The 21637-nt window shown below is 47.7% G+C and overlaps 1 protein-coding gene across 3 annotated transcripts in view; it reads right to left on the minus strand.

Annotated features, from left to right (window-relative positions):
• The window catches only part of PIP5K1B (phosphatidylinositol-4-phosphate 5-kinase type 1 beta), a 323529-nt gene extending 305143 nt beyond the window's left edge, over positions 1–18386 (minus strand). Inside the window, exon 1 of one of the 3 annotated variants that reach the window (XM_059141853.1) lies at positions 18366–18386. The gene's annotated coding sequence lies outside the window, so the exon portion shown is untranslated. Of the gene's footprint in view, positions 1–17027; positions 17164–18365 lie in introns of those variants that run through there. The other 2 variants (XM_059141849.1, XM_059141850.1) reach the window with 2 other exon arrangements.
• Between the last annotated feature and the right edge of the window lie 3251 nt (positions 18387–21637).

Below are 21637 nucleotides of genomic sequence, written 5' to 3' on the forward strand. Positions count from 1 at the left end.
GAAAGTAAGCCACTGGAAAGTTTGGGGCAAAACTGATTATCCCAATCTAGCAAATATTCATTCCATACATTGAATACACACTTTTCGGTCTTTCTTTCCTATCACCAGCTTCCCCTCTCCCAGACTTCCTTAGTCATTTTGATCCTATTATATTCATACACAATTTGGTCAGCCACCTCAGATTTTTTTTTTTGAAATGAGATGAGTATAAATAAAATCTATAATTTCTGGAAGGTGTTATAATGATAACAGGTAAAAAATTTTAAAGGAAATTAAATTAGAGTGAAATGAGTGGCAAGGCATTCTCTATTTATGGGTTAGAATATTGTTAATATGACAATGCTTCCCCAACTGCTCTACAGAATCAGTGCAGTCCCCATCAAAATCGCTGGTGACTTCTTTGCAGAAATGGACAACAGGCTTATAAAATCCATATGAAGGGGCACCTGGGTGGCTCAGTGGGTTAAGTGTTTGCCTTCGGCTCAGGTCATGATCCTGGAGTTTCGGGATCGAGCCCCACATCCAGCTCCCTGCTCGGCAGGAAGTCTACTTCTCCCTCTGCCCTTCACCCTACTCATGCTCTCTCTCACTCACTCTCATTCTCTGTCAAATAAATAAATAAAGTCTTTAAAAAAATAAAATTCATGTGAAAATTCAAAGTACTCAGAAGAACCAAAATAATCTTGGAAAAGAAGAACAGAGTTGGGAGACTCACATTTTCCAACTTAAAATTTATGATAAAGTTACAGTGAGCAATACAGTTGGTATTGGTATTAAGTGACATATTGATCAATGGAATAGAAATAAGAGCCCAGGAATAAACCCTTGTATTTATGGTACATTGATTTTGGACAAGGGTGCCAAGACAACTAAAGGGGAAAAAAACAGTCTTTTCAACAAACATTAATGGGACAAATGGATATCTACATTCAAAAATAATGAAGCTGGAACCCTACTTCATACCATGTACAAAAATCAATTCGAAATGGATCAAAGAGTAAAATATAAGAGCTAGAACATTTAGAAGAAAATAAAGACATAAATCTTTGGGATCTTATAGTTGACAAAGATTTCTTAGGTAGGACACCAAAAGCATAAGCAACCAAAGAAAAAATAAATTAGACTTCATTGCAATTCAAAACATATATGCTTCCTAGGACATTATGAACAAGTAAAGCTCGATCCCAGAACCCTGAGATCACGACCTGGGCTGAAGGCAGACACTTAACTGACTGAGACACCCAGGAGCTCCAGTTTCCTCACGTATAAAATGGTGATAATTGTACCTACCTCATGGGTTGCTATGGACACTAAACCAGTTAACACAGTTTTATCGGTTACAAAGTACCCGGAATGTAGGAAGCACCCAAGTAAATGCTAGATATTCCTCAGCTTTGTCACTCAAGGGCACTTCCTACAGCTTTCTAATCAATGACTGTTCCTTAACATTTCTTATTTTATGATACCCAGTTCTTACACTCGACCTATTTTAGTTGCTTCAAGTTGCTTTTTATCTCTATGTTCTAATTCCCAATATACCGGTGATTTATCAACAACGTGCACGTGCAAGGTAATGCATCAAATGACAGAGAAAACTTCAGGAGAATGACCGCCTCCTCATCTTCCTGTTCCTGCCACTATTCCTCCAAGACAACTCTTCTCAGAATTTTCAGGTTTGGTTTCTTAGTAGTCACCTCCATAACTTGAAAAAAATGCTTAAATTTCTTATTCTTGGCTCATCGCAAGGATTTTCCTCATATTTTATTTCCTCTGTTCTCCACCTTCCTAATTTTAAGTACTCAGGTCTTCATCTGCATTTTCACCAATTCTTTTCTTTGAACCAAAACTGCCTTTATTCACAGACAACATGATTGTCTATCTAAAAAAATCAAGGTACGTCACAAACACGTTACTGAAATTAATATGTGAGTTCAGCACCTTACCAAAAAACACGTAAGCATGGCAAATAAACACACAAGTAGACGCTCAACATCATTAGCCACTAAGGAAACACGATTTGAAAGCACAACAAGCCCCCACTATACACCAATCAGAGCATCAAAAATGCTAAAGATGGCGCACGCCAAGCGTCGATGAAGATATGAAGCAACTGGAACTCTCACACACCGCTGGTGGGAAAGCAAGATGGCACGACTCTGGAATTCCACCCACTTTTGACAATCCTGTCCCACTCCGCCATTTTAGAAGATGAGGACATTTGTGCATTTATTCTCTCCTCTCCCTGCTTCGACGTCATCCCAGCTTCTGTGGATTATGCTCTTACTCTGTTGAGGTTGCTACTATTAGCCATCTAGCCTGCGTGCAGAATCAAGTCCACCACGCTTAGGCCACAGTCTGACCCTAAGCACAGAAAACCAAGAGAGGGCACCTGTGTGACTATGATTACGCCGCTACGCCAACTGCCAGGCGAAGCAAGGAATTAAAATTGTGTCTCTGACCCAAAGTCATGACTATGACTTCCACTGTCATAACCCCTATTCCTGCAACGCTGCACGCGTTCCTGTCATTCTCCCTCTGCTATCACCCAAGTCAGGAACTCCAGCCAAACCCCTCTGCCATTTGATACAGGTCATCAGACTACAGATTTTGCCACCATCCCATTTTCATTTGATTTCTCATTTAAGGAATGTCCCATTAGCCTCAAACAACCTTAAAGTTTCTGTAAGTCTTCAAAGTGTCTTCTGGATGACTTCTAGGATCTTCTCCTGTTCCATCTCACCAGGCACTAACTGAAACACTGACCATCTCAGGACGTGAGGCATGGAGTTAGGTGCTCTGTAAGGTAGGACAACAACAGCCCTACACCATACAATCTAATCCAACTAAGCAATGAACTTGCTTCCTACGATGAGCATCTATCCTAGTTTGGAATCTATCATATGAACTCTCTGTTGCCTACCAGCGTTCTGTTTCCTTAACAGGTAAACATGCGTTTGGCTTTCTTCAAAGAACCTCTGTATCCAAGACTCATCTCTTTTTAAAGATAAAGGTATGTTGGTCTCCTCACCCAGGCTGAGGATGTGTTTAAATTCTGGAGCTCTGGTCAGACTTGAGCCAAGCAACCCACTTCTCACCCTTGGCCCCTGGGAATAAGGAAGGAGAAGGCCTCTTTCATGAGCACCACGAGATGCTACACCCTATACTTCAGATCTGCTTACCCATGGGTTACACATGTGGCTGCCGGAGCTTGACCTGTAAGTCTTACGAAATAATGTACATGAAGCTTTTGTTCTAAGAACCTCAAAGGCCTTCATTTCATTTGGCCTCACAACATGCCTTTGAATTAGCCAGGAGCCCGCATATCGATTCTCATTCAACAGATTGGGGGGGCGGGTGGTTGCTATTCCACTAAAGAGGTCAAGTCACTTGACCAGAGGTCACCAAAATGTCAGGAGAAGGGCAGGGCCAGCCGGAATCCCTGATTCTCCCAGCAGGGCCCTTGCTGCATCCAGATTCAGCCTGTGCAAATGTATGCAAAATGTCTAAAAACACAGGAAGCACGACCCAGGGAAACCAGGAGATAAACTCTGCTTGCCCTAAGTAGTACTAGGGACCGGGGAGCCGCCAAAAGATAGCTTCCCTTCCGCTCAAAGTTTCAAATACTAAGAATAACAAATTACAAGGATTCTGTACTGGTTTTGTAGACTTTTTTTTATAAATTAAGTTTCTCTTTTTTTTTTTTCTTTCCTCCCCAGGGAGAAATAGAACATTCCAGCTACAAATGCACTGTAAGCAAGCACCTTCAAGTTAGCTCAAGGTGCATAAATTGATACAAATCCTTATAGAACTTGGGAGTTCTTCGTCCTTCTACTTCATTAGAAGAATGAAAGGACGATGAAGGTCGGTAACAAGCCGTGGGCGCCCGAGACACTGGAGCCACCGGGCCGGGTGGGACACACAAAGCGAAAGAAGATGTGGTCCCTGTTGTCAGGACTCTGAGTCTGCTCGGAAAGATAAGCAGAGAACAAATGAAACGTCAGCCTGTGGGGAAAGCTCTGTTACGAGTCAGAAGAGCCAGGAAGCCAAACGGGATGTGGGCCTGAGAAATGGCTTCAGGGCAACTGAGGGCAGGAATCAGCGGCATCAACAGCTCTCCCACACCCTGGGATGAAGGTGGCCTCGTGGAACTCTGAGGTCACTTCCTCAAACGGAGAAGAAAACCCAAGATTCAGTAAGAATGAATGGGATAAGCCAAGGGATGGAGGAAAACACTGCAAAGGAAGATCAGGAAATGATGCTGGTTCTCAGACGTCTTCTCTTCTTTGTCTCTAAACCCTTCTGGTGAAGTCTCATCTCATCCCGTGGCTTTAGACACTGGCGAGACATCGTAAGGCTGTCTCCATCCTGGGGCTCTCTCCTTACAGCCACACCCGTGGCGCCGCCTTCCGGACCTGGGTGTTCTACCCATCCACTCCCATGACCCAAATCACTGCCCACAGCCAAGGACCATCACACCCAGGGCTCCCATCACAGACCCCTCCCTTTACAGCCAGCCTCCACCTCGACACCCCACAGGCATCTCCAACGCATGTTCAACACTGGGCTCGTGATCACAGCTTTGGAAAAACGTCCCAGGTCTGGCCCAACAGCCTCTTGCAGCCCTACCTCCTTCCACGATACCTGCCCTACCCATCCCGTGATTACAGGGCTCGAAATGCACTGAAAACCTTCATGACTTCATGTCTTCTTCCGCGCTGTGGCTGGTACACGGGAAGTTTGAGAAGTGGCACCTGTGGGCACATCATACTCCAACAAGGATGACAGTGATAATACTGAGGACGAACGGTCCACGAGCGCCAGAGTGTGGATGGATTTGTAGACCAAACCACAGCACAGGCACAGCAGATCATCTAATCATCTGGGGTCTGATGGTGCCGAAACTCGAATCTCTAATGGCAGGCATTATGAATACTTCAAGGAAGGGGGGTATGGAAGCCATTTGGGAAGCTGTTCCAATAGACTGGGCAAGAGGTGTTCATAGGGGAAATATGAGAAGAGAGAAGAGTGTGTTTCTCTCTAAGTCCTTAGGACTTGGAAGCTGCACGGAAACAGGGATGAGCAAAACAAAAGTCTGCTAAAATTCTGGAAGTCAGCAAAAAAGACGCGGGTACCTTGGAAGCAAATTTAGAATCTGGGAAGGGACATATTTTCAGTTTTTTAAAAGGGGCCGGCTACAAGGACAGCTGATATCATCTACAATGCCAACCTATGATATAATATATAATCTAGCATAGAATCTAGAATCAAGTCAGAATCCTAGAGGTACTTTTCACAGAGGCTGAGAGGTGTGATCACAAGAGTGGACGAGTGAAGCCTGAGTTCCTCAGTTGTTCTGAAAGCTTCTGGCCATGAAACAAGGGATGTAATCAATCAATCAATCAATAGTAGTAGTAGAAGAAGAAGAAGAAGAAGAAGAGGAGGAGGAGGAGGAAAATCTGACCTTGAACAAGGCCGCTGGTTGGGAAAAGAACACGGAGCAATGGTAAAGCTAGAGGCTAGACTGCTGGCATTACAAAACGGCAGGTTAGCTGGAAGTTGGAAAAAGATGGTTCTGGCTTAAGGAAATCATTTATCCGTCCATCTGACCAATGTTAACGGAGAAGCCTTTCTGTACCGGACACCTCAGTAGGTGCTGGGAATACAACAATGGCCAGAACCCAGTCCCTCCCTTTGGGGAAACCACCTTCCCATGAAGGAGGCAGACAAAGAAGAAACCAGTAAAAATGTAACCACAAGGACTGTCTATCATCACCTCCGAAGCTGTGAGGTACGCATGGGGGACACTTGAACACCGAGTTCTATAATGCTTCCAGAATTCTTCTCATTACACGGAAAGGGACTCTTTCACATATAAAGACTGCACCAAATGCAATGATCCCGCATGTTTATCTTAACAAACTGTCATGTTGGACAGGGAGTTTTGAAGAAACTGCAAAGCTAGATAATGGGGTCCAACTGTACGCAAACCTTAAGAGCCAAATTTCCATTGATTTCTACAAACCTAAACAAAAGTCAAGTTTCTCGCTTAACCCTTCACATGAGAGACTGTCCACCTGATCCATTCCCACAAATCTTTACTCTGTCTGAACTGCATGTCTTGGGAAAAAAAAAAAAATCAAAGGGCATCATTCAAAAACAGCTCACAAAGGTAACAATGCTAGGTTTTTGTTTCTGGGTAACGCACCATAAGCCTAAGAAGAGTGTGATTCACATCACTCCTTAAAGAAGTTACATTTCCAAAAAAAAAAAAGTTAAATTTCTCGTATTCACCTTTCTTGTTTTATTGCGGGAACGAAAGTTCATTTTCCAACGGAAGATGGACATCAGGAAACTTGGAGGAATTTTCTATGCTATTTCTCCCATGGAAAGAGAAATGCCTTTGGTAATCTACCCCCTCTAAAAGCATCAGACACTAAAAATGAAACAGTTATCAACACACCCCAAAATTACAACTCTGTTTAAGTTAAATGGAAGTGTGTTTTGCACCATAATGCAGTAAATGCATACTTTATAAAGAGAAAAAAGAAACCATGAAGATCTCAGCCTAAAGGTAGCAACTGATCTACCTGAACTTCCCTGGAACAGGACCTAAGAAAAACATGTTCTTTATTGCCCAGTAAAAGGAGTGAATGAGAAATGACTCAAGCCACTTTGCTGTACAAATAGAACTCTTGGGGCCCTCCCTCAAAAACTTTTTTCTCTTATTAAAAAAAATCAATTTCAACGAATATGAATTGATTTGGCAAACACAATTCAGACAATATGGGTGTTATTTGGTTCCCAAGATCACAACAGCTTCTCAGCAGCTAACAATGAATGAAGGAACTATCACTGCTCAAAGTCACAGAACTCAAGGGCAAAAGGAAAAAAAAAAAATCAAGAAAAGGCAGGTGTGGTTTTCAAAGACAGTAAAGTGGGGCCGGTTGGTACGGGAGCAAAGAGCTTTTCATCCTTGAGTAGATCCAAAAGCTACCACTTTATGAGACCATAAAAGACACACTTTGCTCTATATAATCTTTCCAAGAATTGGGGAAGGTTGTGACAACTTGGGAGAAATTTTCTTTGCAAATACCAGCTTTAATAAATTATGACACTTAAAGGAGCAAGCAAACCATCAGCAATCAAGAAATTAACTCCAGAAGTAAAACAGCTTGCCCCAAAGTTCTGGGTGCCAAGAGGCCCCTAGCTTAAGGCTCTTTGCATTTTGTGCTTGAACAGTAAATGGAGACACTCCATGCCTCAGTGGATTTCAGGCAGGGGAAAAAAAAAAAAAGTTAAATTGTTCTTAACATATTTTTATTTCTTTTAGAGATTTTATTTATTTGAAAGAAAGAGAACATGAGCCGTGGGGGTTGGGGAGAGGGAGAAGCAGACTCCTCCACTGAGCAGGAAGCCCAATGTGGGGCTCCATCCCTGGACCCCAGAATCAGGACCTGAGCTGAAGGCAGATGCCTAACCGGCTGACCCACTGAGGTGCCCCTTAACATATTTTTAAAGTAGAGTCTGTTTTTTCTTATTAGTATTTAGGTTCTTGCTAAAATACATGCATAGGAACCTTCAGGTGAGCATTATATGAAAAAGTATAGACATACCCCAGTTTCAAGGCCGTGTTTCCCCACACTAGCTTATTCATCCCGTAGAACAGACAGGGCAGCCTCCTAAGTTAGTCTTCCCCATTTCCAGGTTGGATCAGACGCCTACTCTACCAGTTTTACCATGATTTCTTGACAGAAATGAAACGCTGCTGAGGGCCCTCCCTGTGCCCAGACGAGAGGAAAGAGCACTGGCTGAGGAGTCAGGGTCAGCTCCTCAGTAAATGCAGGCCTCGGGCCTGGGCCCCTGCACCGGCAGCACCGCAGCAGAGGACAGGGAAGATCTGGGCTTCCCAGATCCCGGGTCTAGGCCCTGGGGAGTAAAATCAATGTGGCGGGTCAGGATCAGAGTTTGCTAGAGGTTGTACGTGGGAAGGAACATACCCACAAATACCAAAACAAATCTCACGGGGTACCGTTAAAAGTATTCTCTCGTGAAAATTTCTTGTGAATTTATTTGTTATGTGTAGGTCTCTGTATGTTGGCTTTCAACACAGAATGCATTTCTTTCTTTCTTTCTTTTTTAAGATTGTATTTCTTTCTTTGTTGGAAGGAGAGGGAGCACAAGCGGGGAGAGCAGAGATGGAGGGAAAGCGAGAAGCAGGCTCCCCGCTGAGCCGGGAGCCCGATGCGGGGCTCGATCCCAGGACCCTGCGGTCACGACCTGAGCCGAAGGCAGACGCTTCATCAATGGAGCCACCCAGGCGCCCCAAGAATGCATTTCATAAAGGGCCATAAAAGGCTCCATATCTTCAAACTTCTGTGGGTGAAAACCTCACCCCCCTAGTAAGACTGAATTAAGAGATGGGGCCTTTGGGAGGCGATTAGGTATCGAGCGCAGGACCTTATGAATGCGATCAGGGCCCTTAGAAACAAGGGACCCCCCGAGGCCCCTCATACTCCTTCCACTGAACGAGGACAGGAGACGTCAGCAGCCCGCAGCCAGCCATGGGCACCCTGGTTGGGGACAGCACCTCCACGACTGTCCGAAACACACTGCTGGGCTCGGAAGCCACCCCGACCACAGTGCTCTGTCACTGCAGCGAGAACCAAGGCAGACGGAGTCTCTTCTGCTTCCGGTTCAGGTGCGCCTGAGTGACTCAACAGCCACATGCGAAGACTGGTTTGGAGGAGCAAATCCTCCGAGACCACACAGCAGCTTGCAAGGCCACCATCCTGGACAGCCCCAGAGACCCGGTGTGTCTGCTTCCAGGAGGGCTCGGATGCAGACGGTCGGGAAGGATCTGCCCAGCAGAGTCGAGGGTCCCCTGCGGCCACCTCTATTGCCCCGGCCACAGTCTGGGTGACGGATGAGGGGAGGGCCAGAGAGGCCCCAGAAGCCTGGCCAGCTGCAGCTAGAGCCCAGCAGAGGGTGGAGAAGCTGGATTAGGACGTGATCAGCCAGAACGATGAGACGCATACGGATGAGGCTGGGGTGGAGAGCAGTCCAGGAAGCAAACGCAACAGGAAGATGGGGGGGCTGAAATGTCCTGGGGCCAAGCATGGCTCCTGAGTTTCTGACCCATGCGGCTTGGTGCCCACCGCAGAGTGAAGGAACTGGCAAGAGAACCAGGTATGCAGAGAAAAAAGCCAGTCTTCTGGCCTTAGCCATGGGAAATGTGGGAGGCCTCTGAGATACCCAAGTACAAGAACAATGTCAATGCCATCACCTAGAGCTCTTAGAGAGGCCCGGGATGGAGATCCAAATTTTAGATCAACCTGGGTCCTCCTTTTTAAAATCTCCTCTTCCAGAACTACATTTTGTGGTGCACCAGCATGAAGCAGAGAAAAGAACGTGGCTTCAAAATCAGCAAAACCATGACAAGGCCCTCAGCACCACCCCTTACAGGAAACAAACAGCACCTCAGAAGTGCCTGGAGCACAGTTAGTTCTTGGCCAGGAGGAGCCAGACCGTGTTTAGACCTCCTAAGCCCCGCAGCACCTGGTACTGTCCTGGCCAAGCAATCCGCCAGTATCTAGCACGTTGAACTGACTTGAAATATTTTGAAAACAGTCAGAATACTACGGTTTCCTGTTCCGAGACAACCCACAGCTCATACAATCATTCCTCTACCTGGTAACCTGTTGCAGCAACATCCAAACGTAAATTAGGCATAGAGCACGTCTTACCCCTCACTGCCCGCATACCCCGCTGTATCCCTCAGCCCTGGGAGGGCCCATCATTTGGCAGGACCACAACCATCTTACGAGCTTCTGTGGACCATCTGGAGTGCAGACCCCCACGCTAGTCACAGGAGGTGGTTCTCTTGTGACCCATACGGCTCTGAGAAAAGCCAGGACTGGTTCTTCTCTCTCCCCTAGAATTTCGGGAGAAGCAGGCGGATGGTACCCTCTCTACACACCTCTGGAGTCACCTGAAACACCGAGTGCTTCCCACAGCTTCTATCTTGAGCAACAGATTCAACACTTCCTGCCAATACTGGGGTGACATCAGCATCGTCCAGAGACCAACTCACACTCAGGTTCCTGCACAGCCCCCACGCTGGTCCCCCAAGTCTCTGATTGGGTGGGCCTGGGGGGACACTCGGAGAATTTCAACAAGTTCCCAGGTGATGCTGCCACGGATGTCCCACCACACCTGAGAACCACCGCCCTGGCCTTCTCCCTGCGTGGCCCCTGGTGGGGCCTACATTCAAAGAAAAATCAGGGGAGTCGGGGAAGTTTTATAGCTGAGATGCCCTAGGATTTTCCTTGCAGATTATCACAAGCTGTCTTAATTACGAACGACACACTGACGCCTTAGGAACTTGTAGGCCCCGTCTTTAACAGTTTGGAATGTTCTGTTTCATGCTTGGTAAGTTCGACTTATCAGCTCACTACCATTCCCCTCAGAGTAAAGGAAAAGGAACAGAGACCCTGCCTCAGCCTCACGCCAGGATCTCTCCACTGAAGCCAGCCCTGCTCCCTCCCCCTGCAGGACCCAGATGTCCTTCTCACAGGAGCCGCGACAGCCAACCCTGAAGAACTTTCTTCACAGCAGAACCTTTCCACCTGAGTGACCTCCGTGGTGGCCCAGTTCGTCTTGACAGGATGAAGGGGACTCCCTCCTTCATTCAGGTATTTACTGGGCACTTACTTGGTACCAAACGCCTGAAAAACAGCGTGAAAGAACCATGGTCTCTGCCCTTCGGGACCTTCTAGAGTTGAATGTGAGTTGGAGCAGAGGTGACAGGAACACAGGGTCCTGGGAGGACCCGCAAGTACAGGTGTCCAGCGTGTAAAGAAACATGTCTCAGCACCACGGTGCTAAGAAAACATACGAAGATGTTAGGTTAGATGAGCGGAGAAGGCCAAGGTCCCCCAGAGGAGACGACACTTAAACTGATTAACTTAGAGAAGCTTAAAGTCCACTCCTGTCTGTGTACCTGAGCCAAACTCACCACTCAGCCACTCTGGGTGCTTCAAAAATACGTTTAACTGATGCTTGTAAATAATAAAAGGAAGGGGGCGCCTGGATGGCTCAGTGGGTTAAAGCCTCTGCCTTCGGCTCAGGTCATGATCTCAGGGTCCTGGGATCGAGTCCCACATCAGGCTCTCTGCTTGGCAGGGAGCCTGTTTCCCCTTCTCTGCCTGCCTCTCTGTCCACTTGTGATCTCTGTCAAATAAATAAAATCTTTAAAAAATAATAATAAAAGGAAGAACACATTTTATATTCAGATTATTATTTCTGTTAAAAAAAAAAAAAGATCCTTCATAGGCATGCTGGTTAAAGAAAGGCTGGTGGTCTGGTGAATGAACCATATTTATGATGAAAGGACCACAAACAAGGATTGAAACAAACATTTCTAAACATTCTGAAAAATAAGTAAAATCATTCGCATAATTATGAAACGTCCTGGAGTTTTGAAGAGTGACACCTGTTTGAATGCATAAATTGTTCAGTGCACATGTTTTCATCCCTACTATGTGCCAGGCAGAGTGCCAAGTTCCAAGAAGACAAAGATAAATAAAACATATGCCTAACCTTCCCATTGACAAATATTAGTGAAAGACCCATGATACGCTTACTACTCCCTCAAGCGCGTCCCAGTGTCGCTTTTTATTGCTGCTGTTTTGTTTCCTTTCTTGATCGAAAATTGTTACACCCAAAGATCCAAAGATCACGATGGCAGGCACGGTTGAAAAAGGAAAGAAAGAAGAAAGCATGTATTAAATGTTGAAAGCCCACTACCCAGCGTGGTCAATCTCCTGGATTTCTTGGGCCAGTCTGTCAAGCAAAGAAACAGGTTTTTACGGCTAGCCATAATTCTATGCTCCTCCCAACTCCCTTGCTCAGCATTCCCGGATGCAAAGGCTTAAGTACCACCTTTTCCTTACAAAATAAATTCTTTATGGTCCTGTCTTTTGCCCCATAACTTTAGTTCCAATTTAAGGTAATTACACTCTCTAGGCCGCTGGTGCTTGTAAGTCCAACCCTTGCCCGAAGAACCTCGGCTTGAAAAACACACATGCCCAGTTTTCATGGGAGCGATACTGTCTACGGAGTGTCTTACAGTTCATCACCATTTTCCAAGGGACTTTCTAAAACCCTTAGAGAAAACAAGTCTCAAGAACTCGCTCACCCACTATGCAAACTCCCCCAAACCTACCGCACACCTGTTGTTTACCCAGTCCCATTAACAACACAGAAAACTTTCTACAAGAGGAACGTGTACCTCAGGGAGCTGCCCCTTCAAGTAGGTTTGGACCTAAAAATAATGCCCAGCGGGACGGGGGGTAAGGGGCAGGGCTGCTGTTGAGCAAACATGGAACCATGTTCCAATTATTATCCGTGTTTGAACTCTACATTCCCCGGGAGTAACCCCATTTGAGTAGGGTTCCTCTACTTCCCTCTTTTATCCGCCGCTGGTGAAACTAGACAAAAGTAGATACAACTGAGAAGGAGATGCACAAAATCCAGCCTGTTTTCTCCAGCTTCCTCTTTCATATCGAAAGGGACCAGGCTGAATAAAGTACTTACTGGACCAATGGCAGCTAATCACTTACTATCCAATAGTTCAACAATTTCATCAGATTAAGGGTAGAGGTTTTTTTTTTCAAAGAAAAAAATATATTTTTCGAAGATTTTATTTGAGAGAGAGCATGCAAGACAGCACAAGCAAGGGGGAGGGTTAGAGGGAGAGGGAGAAGCAGGCTCCCCGCTGAGCAGGGACCCCCCCCCCCACGTGGGGCTCCCTCCCAGCACCCTGCAATCATGACCTGAGCCGAAGGCAGACACGTTAAGCCACCAGCAGCCCCTCAAAGAAAAATATTAAAACAGAAGGCTAGGTTTCCTCCCTCTCTGACTCGCCTTGGCATTTAGCATTGCCATAAAAAAAGTCCACAAATGAACAGCTAAGCTACATAATGCACAGTTCTAACTGGGCAGTTTTTAAAAGAAAAGGACTCTTTCCAACTCTAGTTAACAGATTTGATACAAAGAACGGGTTTCTGCAACAAATACATTTAGGACTTGATATTTTACAGTGTCGCTAATGAAGGTTCTAGCCATAGAAAGAAAAAAAAAGTATTTTTTTTCCCAGGATATCAAATGTTCTGACTCACCATTTCACTGAAGTACAAGTAAAATGAAAATGCAAATGAAATGTATACATATTTATGACTTTACCGGCTGTATGGCGGTGCCACCTTTGGCTTCTGGCTTTATTTACCAGGAAGAGAAGCTTGGAAAACCACCATATATTTGTATTTCTATTCAAATAATTCCCTTTCCTCCAGCACTGGTTGGAACAAAGTATTAATTGAGTCTGGTGATATACATAAGTGAAGAGAATCATAGGGAGGAGATAAAAAGAGACAAATATTTTCTCTTTAATGGTAACTGCTTGGATGAGAACATTTTAAAAATATGAATACTAAATCATTTAAAACTATGCTACTTCACTAATAAGTATTAGCAAACAGAAGTTTCCCCTTAAACTCCATGATTTCTAAAACTCAAAATGTACCTTCACCATAGAACTCCCAGCAAAACCTTAAATATGAACCTTCTTAAGAATTCCACATTAGGGGCGCCTGGGTGGCTCAGTGGGTTAAAGCCTCTGCCTCCGGCTCAGGTCATGATCCCAGAGTCCTGGGATTGAGTCCTGTGTCCCGTGTCCAGCTCTTTGCTCAGCAGGGAGCCTGCTTCCTCCTCTCTCACTCTCTGCCTGCCTCTCTGCCTACTTATAATCTGTCAAATAAATAAATAAAATCTTAAAAAAAAAAAAAAAAGAATTCCACATTAGCCCTGCCCCTCCTGCTAAACTTCTGTGTGACCCCCAGCAAGCCAATTCACCTCTCTGTGCCTCAACTGTCCTATGCATAAAGAGGGCAAGCCTCTGAACTATTTAACATGTAATTTCTTTATCACAAAGACATACCTCAATTCCAAAGGCTGGACCTGTTAATAATATTTAAGAACCATTCTACTTCTTCCTCATCCCTCTTCTGAAAATAAAAACACAACTTTGACGTATATAGGAGAGAGGGATGGAAACAAGACCCTTAAAGGGGAACAGAATCTAGGTCGGTTTCGTTAATTAGGTTTCCTCTCTGAAACCACCAGCCAATATTAGCAGCTGCTTGAAATTTACTCAGAGGGGGGGAAAAAAAAGTGGTTGGTTTCCCCATTTCAAGACTAACTCTTTTCATAAAAGGGCACAAGTCAATTTCTAGGAATGTGTCTTTCAGCCAGCTACACAATCCTGAAAACTAAGGGAAGGGGAGGCAAGCAAAGGAGCAGGACAGAGATGACAGGAGTCTATTGTCTACACGGAGAAAGAAAAACTCTTCTTTACAGGATGTGTTCAGGAAAAACATCAACAAAAGCACCTGTACGCGCCAGCTTCAAGAGGTGCACCTCATGTAGGTAAATTACCTTACGGGTCAGCGGATGCTGGGAATTTACATGATTCGAAGCTTTGTTTGACAGCACGTGTCTTCCTTGTGAGTGATTTCATCTGCCCCCTTCGTTCAGGGGTGATTTGAGTACTTACTATACACAAATTCCAAGTCTAAAAATAAAGGTATGCGTTGACTGGGATATTCGAGGGAATCTTGACACATATTTTAGGGAAGACCAACCCACTGGGACATTTCCGAGTCAAGTAATAACACTAAACAATATAGATGCTAAGCTAAAGTGCCCTAGAAATGTTTCCCTTCACTAAATGGGACAGCATCAAGGGTAAGGGGGAATAAATTACAAGTGAAATAGAAAATTAGCTAAATAGAAGGGGGAGACTAGAAAGAGAAAGATCATTCATTATGAATCTCTGGTTTCACATATGGGACCCCTGAGGCTCAGAGGTGATAGGATTTGGCCCCCGGGGTCATACAGCCAAACAGAGTCCCAGAACTGGAACTCTCAATCACCAGCAGGCACGTGGAACAGATCCCGGTGTATCGCGGTATCCATCCTGTCTCCTCCCCGCCATCAGAAGTGGGCCAATGGCATCATCTGCAAAGCCATGGACTGGACATCAAGAGCTTTGAGGTCTAGCCTTGTAACCTTCACTAGCTTAGACAGGATACCCCAGAAAACCTCCCCGTCTGAAACCTCGGTCTCCTCACCTGCCACACGTGAACAGTGATTCACAGTAAGACAGCGCAGACCACAATAAATGCAGAAGCCGTCTGGCCACTGTGAAACTGTCGGCAAGTACAGAACCGGCGCGGGCGGTGATGGGGGGCCGGGTGGGGGGTCTATCAGAGAACCTGCCTGTGACAACTCTAAGTCCAGCTGCTAATTACCTTGATAAGTCCCTCAATCTCTGAGGCTCACGTTATTCCTGAGCATGTGGTCAATCATCTTTGCCCTGCCTCCCTCGGAAACGGTCAGAACTTAATAAAAGCACTGAAAAGCATTCAGAAATAACACGGCATTGATTCAAGTGCAAGGTATCATTAGGAGATCCCCCCCAGTCTCCTTAATTTGGACAGAAATGTAATGTGCTTTTACCACTCAGTTCTGAACAGTTTTCTTTCTCCACTAAGAGGTCACTCCCCATGAGGCTCAGGTTTCCCAGCCCTCTCCCAGGGGGCTCCCAGTCTCCACTCCCATGGCTGTACCAGGAATGTACGTTCCCCTCAGCTCAGACACCATGCACAATGCTTACTCAACGAGCCGCCAACCGGCATGGACTTGGCTGAGAAAGATTTTTTTCCCAGGGCCTCCTCTCAGCTGGAAATGCTCTGACTAAAGCTTCCATGAGCACTATTTTACTTCATCGCATTAGAGGGGTAATGAAACCAAGCCTCAGGCTTTTCTCCAACAACTGCAGAACACTTCAGCCTTTCCACGGAACAAGAGAGAAGTCTGAGTGCATGCTTGTCACCAGAGGGGCAAAAGAGGTTCCCGAAATCCATGCTCAGGAGTGCAGATGGGGAGACTGATTTTTTTTAAAATTTTTTTAATTTTTTTTTTTTTTGCAGGAGACCAATACATCGTGAGGCCCACCCAGTGTCTTAAGGGTCACTGACCCTAGAGGCAGGTAGGGCCTGGGGAGGCTGAAAAAGTCCTGCAAAGATTGGGGGGTGGCATCTGGGGGTCTGCAACACTCTGCCCTCAGAGAGCATCAGAGAAACTAGCACGTCCTTGTTAAGAGCCCGGTGAAAGAATTCCTCAGCTTATCCAAACAACTTCTCTGGAACAGGTTTCTACCCAGCCACACCGGGCACCAGAGACGAGCGAGCTTGGGGGATAAGAAACACAACAGGCTCATCTGCATAGATGAGAGAGAGATAAGCAGACATTTGTTGTCTTCTGTTCTGGGGACTCCCGGCTCCGGCCTGACGAATGGAACCCCAGCATTCTCCCTTTCCTTGCCCCCCTATATGTCCCCCCCCCCCCCCAGCTGTTGAAGCGTCACGTTGATGGGGCTGGGGGAGGGAACCGGGGAAGCGCAGAAGTCCGCGGCTGCATTTAGGCTGGAACCGTACCGCACCTGTGCAATCCGGCTTCGGCGCCAGAAAGGACCAGAACACCGCCTCGCAAGCCCCTCCGGAGATCCCAGGGGCGCCCGACAAGTTCGCCTGTGTTTACTGCCCGGGGGGTGGTGGTGGTGGTGGGAGAGCTCTCCCGCCGCTGCCAGACTCAGCTTGCTCCCCTGCGAAGGGGAGGGAGCTCCCGCTTAAGCGAACTCAGAGAGGTCCCCGAGGGTCACTGCGGCCGGGGCTGGGGGTGGGGGTGAGCGAGCGGGTGGGTGCTCGCGGGGAGCGCGCAGCCGTGGCCCCAGCGGAATGAAGGTCCCACTTCGGTGGCCCCTCGCAGCCCTCCACCCTAGCCCCCGCACAAGGCGAACAAAGTGCGAGCGCAGAGACGTCTGGGGTTCCCCAGGACGCGGAGCCCCCGAGCTCCAGCCCCGGAGGAGGGTCTGGGGAGGAGGGGCCGGGGACGCGCAGGAAACTTACCTCACCCGGGCAGCATTCGGGCGCCTCCGCTGTCGAGACCAGTTGCGCCACAGCCGGCAAGTTATCTGGATGGAGTTGCTTCCCCCCCAGCGCCGGCAGATCTGTGCGGGCGAGCGGCGGGAGGGGCCGGAGGGTCGGCGGGGCGGGGGCGGGGCGCGGCGCGGCGCGCGGAGCCGGCAGGTGCCGGACCGGAGCCGCGGGGCCAAACTCGCCCGGGACGCGCCTCGGCGGGGGCGCGCGGCTGCGAGTGTGCAATGCGCGCGCGCCGCGGCGAGTGTGTGCGTGTGTGTGTGTGTGTGTGTGTGTCCCCGCTTTCCCCTTCCTTCCCCGCCAGTCCTCCGGCCAGACGGAGCGGCGAGCGTCAGCCGGAAAGCCCCAGCCGCCGGAGCGCCCCGCTGCCCGGCTCGGCCTCAGCGCGGCGCGCTCGGGGCGGCGGGGACCGGGGGCCGAGGAGCAGCGGCGCCCCCGGGCTCGGGCTCGGGCGCGGGTCCCGGCGCCGTGCGCGCCTGAGTCGGAGCGAGGCGCAGGGCGAGCCGTGTGCGCGGCGGCTGCCGAGGCTCGGGGAGGCTGCAGGCCCCGCCCGCCGGCCGCCCAGGCTCTTCCCCTTTTCTCTCCACCCCCTTGCTCCAGCCCCGCACGCCCTGCAGGGAAGCCAGGCCGGTTGCAGCCGCGGCGGCGGGAGTCTCCGCCGCAGTCGGACTGGGCGCCCGAGTGGGTGCCCCGGGATGCGGGGCTCTGTCCCGCCGCCGCCTGCCTAGCACGGGGAGCCGGGCTGGGCCGGGTCCCGAGGTCTGGCCGGTTTCTCCTAGGCTCCAGGGTGAGCCGAGGGCTTCCCGGTGGTTCTGAAGTCTTGCAGCCCCGCTAAAAGCCGTGCTTGGGATAGGGCATCCTCCCTTCCTCGGGCCGCCGAACTCTGCAGCGCCCGGTCGCCTGCCCACTGGACTCTGCTTGCCGCGACGCCCGCATTTAAGCACAGATGCCCCCTCCACTAGGAAGGGACAGCTAGGATTCCGAGGCGACGGCGTGTCCCCTTCTAATGACAGCAGGAGTTCCCAGGAATAGGACCTACCCAACGGGCAGGGTAGGTTGGCGAAGGGGTCACGGGGGAGGGGAGGACGGAGGGACGTTAGAGGTCCAGAGCGATCGGGCTGTGATGGGCGAGGGGACTGAATCTTCTCGCGGGCGCTGAATGGGCGCGGGGACCCTTGCAATCTCGTCGGATGGCGGGGGGAGGGGGAGCGGAGAGGGTGGGGAGTACATCTGAGGACTCTTCTTGGAAAAATGCTGTTTTGCAAGCTATCGCCGAATTTGCTTAATAGGAACTCAAAAGGTACCTACAGGATCTCTCCCAGATGAATGGAAGCAAGTGGTATTTCTCACCCTCGCCATTTTCTTCCTTACCCCTTGTTTAAAAAAAAACAAACACACTGATCTGAACCCTGGGATACAGTGTGCTGGAGGGAGAACAGCACTTCACGGTCCTTATCCTCAGATGTCCCTGGCCTGGCGAGTCACAATGAGTTTCTGATTGAAAGGATACTCCCTAAGTTCTCAGCAAATGGAACAGCTCTTTTGGGTTTTGAAATCTTTTTGTACCTCCCTCTCCCCACCTTAGGTAAGTTTGTTATGGTTTAATAACAGCGCCCAAGGGAGTGCAGTAGTTCCTTGGTCGTGCAAATATCTGTAATTTCTTGGACTGTTTTCCCAACCTGCTTCTTCTAGATGTGTCTGGCCATGACTGGGAGTTTTAGGGCATCGTGTGTTGAGAACCCTGTGACTTCGTTCCGGTTTTATCTTGGCATCCTAGACTCTCCAAAGCTCAGAGCAGGAGCACACATCTGGTTCAGCTTGCTCCCTTTACAGAAGAGAAAACTAAGACCCGAAGACATTTAGTGGCCCAAGAGCCAGAACACAGGTTCCTTGACTCCCGATTCCTGAGCAATAAATAACAGAAACACAGGGTTAGCAAAGTTCAATTTGGGGTCGATAGAGGGGGTAGCAGAGAAAGAATGGATCCAGGAACCCTTCCTCTGCCTGCAGTGAATCACTGCGTAGGGGGCAGCACCACAGGGCTGTAAATAGCAGGCTGGCTGGAATCTGGGAACCGGGATCCCAGTCTGCCCCTCTCTGCTTCTCACCCCTCTGGCCCATCCGAAACCCAGGGATTGGAAAACAAATCTGCCTCCCAGAGCGGCAAGTGTAAATGCAAAGCCAGTTTTCAGTATTTCCTGGGAATGTGGGGGAGGCGAAAACAGGTAAAACCAAACTTAAATCACGGTATATGGGAGATCACAAACATTACATACAGATGCATGCACACACGTGTGCAAATAGCTGTCCTCTCCCATTAAGAGACTGGCTGAGTCCCTTCTCTAAAGCATGGGCACCAACAGCTTTAGGTGTCCAGAGGCAAATCACAAAGCGGACTGCCCACTGGCTTTTTGGAGAGCTAACTCGTAATTAACAGGATTCTCAGGAACTCTACCAAGAGCTTTAAGAGGCTCATTATGGTGAATTAATTCCTGGAATGAGGGGCCACATAGTTATTGGTCCTATATGAGACCTGTTCTTTATTCCTGGTTCTGTTTCTACATAAACGTCAATAGGAATTTGGGAAAGTCACCCTCTAATGGAATTAAAACAAGATCAGTACTACTAGTGGTGGGGACTCTGCCAGAAACTTCGGGAACATTTAAAAATTTGAGATTGCAGGTCTTGTATGTCACTGAATAATCACTGATTTCTACTCCTGAAACCAATATCGCACTGTATATTAACTAAAATTTAAATAAAAATTAAAAAATAGAAATTAGAAAATGTTCATCTAATTGTTTTATTTAATTTCAAATGGGACTTCTCTGATTCTAGATTTTAGTCCATTTTCTTAATAATGCTATTTATACTCCCCTATGAGAAATCTGTCTAGATTCTTTATAGTAGATTGTATGGCATTAATGGCCCCAATGAATGACCTCCCTTTATTCTTTGTCTCTAATCTTGTAGTGCCTGCCCACTCTAGGCTCACCTATATGGTTAACTTTGGCCAGTGGAATGTCAGTCGACTTAATGTAAATGACACCTTGCAAAATGCTTGTGCAACATGACTCTTAGAATTTCCAAAATCCAGAACACTGACAATACCAAATACTGGTGCAGATGTGGAGCAACAGGAACTCTCTTGCATTGCTGGTGGGAATGCAAAACAATAGAGCTACTTTGAAAGACAGCTGACAGTTTCTTACCCAAGGAAGCGGGACTCTCTCTATATGATCTGGCAACAGCGTTCCTTGATATTAACCAAAGGGAGCTGAAAACCGTTCCATATGAAAACCTGTACACAGAGTTTTTAGCAGCTTTATTCATAATTTGGACAAAACTGGGAAGTAACCAACATGTTCTTTAGTAGGTGAACAAAATAAATGACCATTTCAGACACTGAAATGTTATTCAATGCAGGGGGATGGAGGGGATGAGCTATCAAAGCTATGAGAAGACCAAGGGGAAACTTAAATGCACATTGGGGAGTGAAAGAAGCCAGTCTGTAAAGGCTACCTATTGTTTGATGTCAATTATACAGCATTCTGGAAAAGGTAAAACTATGGAGACAGTAGGAAGATCAGTGGTCACCAGGGGCTAGGGGGTGGGGAAGTTTGAATGGGTAGAGCACCGAGGATTTCTGGGGCAGTGAAACTACTCTGTGTGATACTACAATGGTAGATACGTGTCATCATACATCTGTCCCAAACCATAAAGGGTACAGCACCAATTCCTAACGTCACCTGTGGTGTTTGGCCAATATTGATGTGTCAAGGTAAGTTCACCAGTTGTAGCAAGGGTACCACTCTGGGGAGGGATGTTGATAAGTGGGGGTGGGGGTGTTGTGGCTAAGCATGTTGGGGGTGGGCAGGGAAGATACGGGAAACCTCCATACCTTCCCCTCCATTTTGTGAATCCAAAACTCTTCTAAAAGTTTATTTTTCTTTTAAAGTTTGTGCATTTTTGCTTTTGTTCTTGGAATTCTGCCAAGAAGGACAAGCCCACTCAAGGGGGCACCTGGGAGGCTCCTGGGGGGTTCAGTCAGTTAAGCATCTGACTCGAGATTTCCGCTCGGGTCATGATTTCAGGGTCATGAGGTCGAGCCCCGCGTTGGATTCCAGGCTCAGAAGGGAGTCTACCTGACATTCTCTCCCTCTCCCTCTGCCCCTCCTCCCATTCTCCCTCTCAATCTCTCTCACATAACTAAATAAATCTTAAAAAAGAAAAATAAATAAAAGGACGACAGACCCTGTGCTATAGAGATGAGTCATCACAGCTGAGGCCATTCTTACCAGCAAGCCCTCAGGAGACTGCACAGGCACGAGCAAGTCCAGATGAGATTGGCCAGGCTTGGTCCACATCGCAGACCCACCTGCCTCTCCCGCCCCCGCCCTGGACTCATAGATTTGTGAGAAATAATGCAGGGTGGCTATTTTAAGCCATTGCTGCAGTCATCCACTGCCTAGTAACAAACCACCCCAAAACTAATCATCAAAATCCCCCACCTTTACTTTTTCTCAAGGTTCTATGAGTCAGCTGGGCACTGGCTAGTGTCACTCCCTTGGCTACAGTCA

This window comes from Mustela lutreola, chromosome 12 (genome assembly GCF_030435805.1).
Source record: "Mustela lutreola isolate mMusLut2 chromosome 12, mMusLut2.pri, whole genome shotgun sequence".
NCBI classification, from domain to species: domain Eukaryota; kingdom Metazoa; phylum Chordata; class Mammalia; order Carnivora; family Mustelidae; genus Mustela; species Mustela lutreola.